We start from the raw sequence: 5,676 nt of genomic DNA on the forward strand, positions 1-5,676 counted from the left end.
TAGCTCGTGACGTCACGCGTGAACTGGTCTATTCAAATCAACCTCGCTGCCGCAGCAGCCCTGGAGGCACACAGCTGTCTTTCCCCGTAGATTCACATCGGAGAGTGACAATTCCACAGACTGGAAACAAAGCTCAGTACAGTCTTTTGGTAAAATCAGACATCAAAGCAGCCAGACAGCCACCACAGAAACCAACTGCTTGTGATGTTTCGTTTGGCTGCTTGCAGGAGAAAGCTGACCTGAAAGCCGCTCTCCTGGCAAGCAATGCAGAGTTTACCCATTAGCGCCTAAACGAGCACTGCTGATCCGTCATATTGCAGCCTTCATAGGGCTGATATGAGGAAAGCGCTAAGGGCAGCTGTACCAGAGAAGTCATGGAGAAGTGCCCTGGGGTGGGCGAGAGTAGCTGCTTTCTCACCTGAGCCACTTCTTACAACACCTGCAACATCCATCCATCCATTTTCTAACACGTCTATCCCTTGTGGGGTCGACAGGGGTGCTGATGCCTAACTCTAGCTGTCAGTCAGCGAGAGGCGGGGTACACCCTGGACATGTCGCCAGTCTATCGCAGGGCTACGACCCCTGCAACAGCTCATCGCAATTGGATGCCTCCAGTCACCAGAAAAGGGCACAATAAATAGAGGTTAGGCAGAGGGAACAGGGAAGGTTGGTTTGGGATGGAGCAATTTGGGATTGTTTACACGTGATACATCTTCACTATGTTTATAAGGTTTACCTGAAGCTGACAGGTTAATCTACCTGCTAGCAGTAGGGTGACCAGATGTCCCAGATGACCATTTATACTGAGCCTGGTTCTGCAGAAGGTTTTCCCTTCCCGTTAATGGGGAGTGTTTCTTTCCACTGTCGCCTCATGCTTGCTCAGTATGAGGGATTGCTGCAAAGCCATGGACAATGCAGACGACTCTCCCTGTAGCTCTACGCTTCTCCAGGAGGAGTGAATGCTGCTTGTCAAGACTTGATGCAATCAACTGGGTTCCCTTACATAGGAAATTTTTGACCAATCTGTATAATCTGATTCAATTTGACTTTGGAAAGTGCCTTGAGATGACATGTTTCATGAATTGGTGCTATATAAATAAAATTTAATTTAATTGAACTGAATTGAATAGTTTTAGTTAAGTTTCAATAGCCTAGTAAAAAAGAGTTGTTGACTGAAATATATTAACTCTGCTCAAACAGTATTATTAATGGTGTTCCCTGGACTGACATTTATTTCTGTTAATATATTTTTATATTGGAAGAGAAGTTATTACTCATTTATTCCATATGTGTGCAAGGTTTGCTGTTAGAGAATGCTAGTGCTCAAATCCCTCTTTCACCTGTTGTCCTAATATCGAGCCAAACTGGACAGATATGCTGCGGGCAATACCTAACAGACCGGGGGTTATTTTACTAAACATTAAATAACTTAAAAGCATGTAATTGCATAACATTAACAAGAACCTGTGTTTTTACATTAATTAACTATCTTAATGTATATAACTATCAGGTGGTTCATTTATAATATCTGAATTACTTTTGAATGAAAAGCCTGATGAGCACAATTCAACAAAATGCGACATTGGAAAATAGTTCTTAACGACTGTATTGAGCGAGAGTATTTACCTACAATAGGAGTTCATCTATTAGTGTACAGTGGTTCTTTGGAAATTCTTGTCACACTATGCTCAATCTTAAAAATGAAAAACATTTTTGGTGAACCTCCCAGTATTGGTGTGTTGGAATGACTAGAATGAGAAGTCCTGTTCGCGGTGCTGGCTTTTGACAAGAGTTGACATCTATAACCTAAGTATATTATCACACCATGTCTACACATTTAATAAACTGCTTTGCAAACTGAGTTATTAAGGACACTTTTTAAAGCAAATCGGTTGACTAAATACCTTCAGGTTAGGAATGTAGGTAGGACAGCACCCAAAAAAACTTCATCTTTTATAACCCGTGAGTTACATTTTTCCTGATTTATATTTCCTCTCAATCAGAAGTATTAAATTGTCCATAAAACTCATTAGTTCCAGTTCTGATTTTTATTCCTACAAACACAAGGGCCAAGTTAAAAAAAAGTGAAGACCAGCTGTTGTGGATCAGCAGTATTGTATGAACCTTTTGCCTATTACATTAACTCAGCATTTTTCCATAATTTATCATTATTTCATCATGGCATCTTTCACAGGGGTTGTTCTTTTACCAAAACAACCTGTCAGCTCATTCTTGGCCATGTGTGAAGTCCTTTGTGGGAACCAGAAGGGTAAGGCGCTGACATAAATGACAGATTGTTGGCAGGACCAACATCGTGTATTCTTAGTTAAGCGTTACTCCTGCATAGGAAACCACTCTCTGAGCATATAGTAAGAGTTTTGTTTTTGCTCTCAGTAGTTAATTGTTTTTACATGAAGCATCAATGGCAGAGGGTGATGTTGAACTGAAAAACCTACGATAGGATGGCCGTGATAACTCAGATCTGTCTGCAGCATACCATGGACCATGAAGAAACTGAAAAGAAGGTGGAGATATGGCTGTTGTCTGACAATGTGAAAAGGAAATTAAACAATGCTGAAACCAGACAGTGAGATGGATTCTTCAAATTTGAAATGTAGCCACTCAAATCCAGCACAACATTCAACAAAAATCCAAAGTTCTTTTTAAATTATGTTCTAAATGAGTCATGTAAAAAAAAAAAAGAAGAAACTGGTACATATGATGTTTTTAATTGCTTTTAATTAACACTTATTACTCAGAACCACATCAGGGTATTCTTGTAACTTATTACTATTACTATATTACTATTACTTATTACTAAAAAAAAAGAGATTTCTTGATTTTATTCATCAAATTGTCATGAGCTGAAAGAAAAAGAAAACCAACCTTGAAACAAGGGGCTTGAAAATGAGCAGCACCAAAAATATTCAAAACAAGAACGAGAGCTTTCAAGTTAAGCTACATGCCTCAATGTGTCATGTTTGTCCTGAACTTTAGACGTTCTGTAAAGCTAACACTACACACTTCCATATATTTATTGGGATAAGACATAAAGTTGTGAACTAGTTTAAAGCAGTGTTAGATTATAAAATAATTAAAATTAATCAGAGAACCAACCAGAATGCCATATTTTCTGATGATGGGAAAATGAACATGTCCGATCGGCTCAAAACTTTTAATTCTCTTCTTTTCCCTCCAAAACGCTAACAAATAAATGATAAGTTTGGTACTCAAGATTTTGAAGGCAAGGCAAGGCAAATTTATTTGTATAGCACATTTCAGTACAGAGACAATGCAAAGTGCTTTACATGATTAAAATACAGGAAAAAAAACAGAATAAAAGCAATTAGGAATAGAATGTAGAAACAAAATAGAACATGGAAAAATAGAAACATTAAAAACAGTTGGACTACAAAGTTTGAAGCCCTTTTCTGAACCCCTTTTAAACTTCAATGTGTCTCGAGTCTTTGAGTACTTTAGGTCTGACAGTACTTATTCTACACACACCAAATATCTTATCTGGAGCACTTTTCCACCACCTAGTGGTTGGAATCTGAAGGACATCTGGTTCTTATTTTTAGGTCTTTGAAAAAACTGCGATGATGTTCCTGCATGGGTTGTATATTACCTTGTGTTGTAATTCAGTTTCAAAGCCCTGTTTAGCAATATCAAAATCAATCAAATTATCCATATACACGAGAATAGAAAATATATAAATATATATACATAGGTATTAAGTCCCCTTAATGCCTATGATGTTGATATGCATCACTCCTAAATCTACAGTTTTAGAGTTTTGTTATATTCAAATTAACAATCTCCATTTGCTTTGCATCTCCTTAACAGCACAAACGTGTTTTATATAACTGTAAATCAATTAGGACAACAAATGGTTTTAAACTTCAGTGAGAAAGAGCGAGAACTGTGTAGCCAAAATTTTTCTTATTTACAAAACTTTTCTCCCTGCAAAAGTAGTCTTTAGAATGAGCGGTAGAACAGTTGTTTCATTTTTTTTTTTGCTTATCTGTACTTCATTAAATCATTAGGATATAAAATACTGGGTTACATGTAATGCATTTGACTCGAACATCAATACTTTTGATTGATGTCCAGAATGGATGCATTTTCTGGAATAGAAAAAGAACTGATCCTTCATTCAAATTTAAATTATATGTTATGTGATATATTTTGATACTGCATGAGATTGATTATCTATGTACGTTATTTATAGACCAGCACAGCTATCATCTGCATAACTATTGATTGATTTTGCCAGTGCATGTACCTCTTGTTTGCAACAGTCAGGTCTGTTCAGAAATAGGATGTCTGACATTCTCTCTCAGCATTGTAAAGGCGATTTGGATTCAAAATATTAAGAGTTTAGCACTGGAATCACTGAATAAAAGGAGAAAAAAAACTCTTTAGAAAAGTATTCATTTTATGATTTGGGACCATTGTTTTATTTAGTTTCATTGAAAGCAACATGTGCGGTATCTTATAAAAGTATTTGTTGTTTTTACCACCAGAAAGATTCATCTAACAGCAAAACGAGGGAAAATTACAGAAGAAGACAGAGTTTTCTTTCCTTTTTTTTCCTGTTGGTTCCTGACCTACCCGGCCCCACTGGTGGGGTTTAGTCTGGGAAGGGGTGGAGACAGAGCAATGGGGGAGAGGGGAGGAAAGTCAAAATGAAGTGGGACAGACCCCCTTCCAACCACCATTACCACCCCTGTACTCCCCCACCGCACAGACTTACAAATCCACATTTACTTGTGCACACACACACATGTGTGCAAGTGTGTGTGTGTGCAACAAGCTCTTCAAAGCCAAGTGGTTTTAATAGACATCCAATTAGACGAAGACATCTGGGGAACTGCTGTTGCAGATAAATAAGGTGAAAGGAAGACAAGATTCAGTCACCTCTCTGAAACTCCTGAAGATCAGGGGAAAGCATTGCTGATAGAAGCCACAGCGAGGGGAGGTGGGGGCCTAAAGAGAGAGGGAGTCACACATGGGAGGAAAGAGGAGAGGCAACACGCCGCTCCTGCATTCAGACTCTGAGAGGCAAGGAGAGAGGACAGACCGGGAGCTTAGCTCACTGACAGACGCATAACAAGAGAGGGGAGAAAGACGAGACCCGGGAGGGCTTGGTTACAATCTCAAGTAACTTTAAAACGAGCTCAGACACAAAAAGAGAGACAAAAGAGGAAAAGAAGACAGGAAAAAGTCTGGATTCTGACTTTTATTTTTTTTTCTTACTCTCATTGCTTGGATTTTTTTGTGTGGACATTTTAAGAGAAGCATCACAGAATCCTTTCTGTGTCTTATTTATTCCTTTTGTACCAAACACTTTAACTGTTTTACTCAATCTCTCCAGTACTTTCTGGACTTGAAGATATAGATGGGACGTATGTTTGTGAGGTAGACTATGTATACATACATATGCTGTAATATATAGAGATATCTTATCAAAGTCATAGTTTGTGTTTTATTGTTGAATGACTTGGAGCAAAAATGGTGATTGAAGAAGAAGAGGAGCAAAAAGTGTTGTGAGGTGATCATAGATACGGATCTTGACACCTTCTGAGAACCCAGAGACCAACTAGATCAGCTGCAGCACCACCAGCAGCTACATCATTCTTCAAGCACCACGAACTGCAGACCTGCTCCTAATAG

Source organism: Fundulus heteroclitus, unplaced genomic scaffold (genome assembly GCF_011125445.2).
Source record: "Fundulus heteroclitus isolate FHET01 unplaced genomic scaffold, MU-UCD_Fhet_4.1 scaffold_70, whole genome shotgun sequence".
Lineage (NCBI taxonomy): Eukaryota > Metazoa > Chordata > Actinopteri > Cyprinodontiformes > Fundulidae > Fundulus > Fundulus heteroclitus.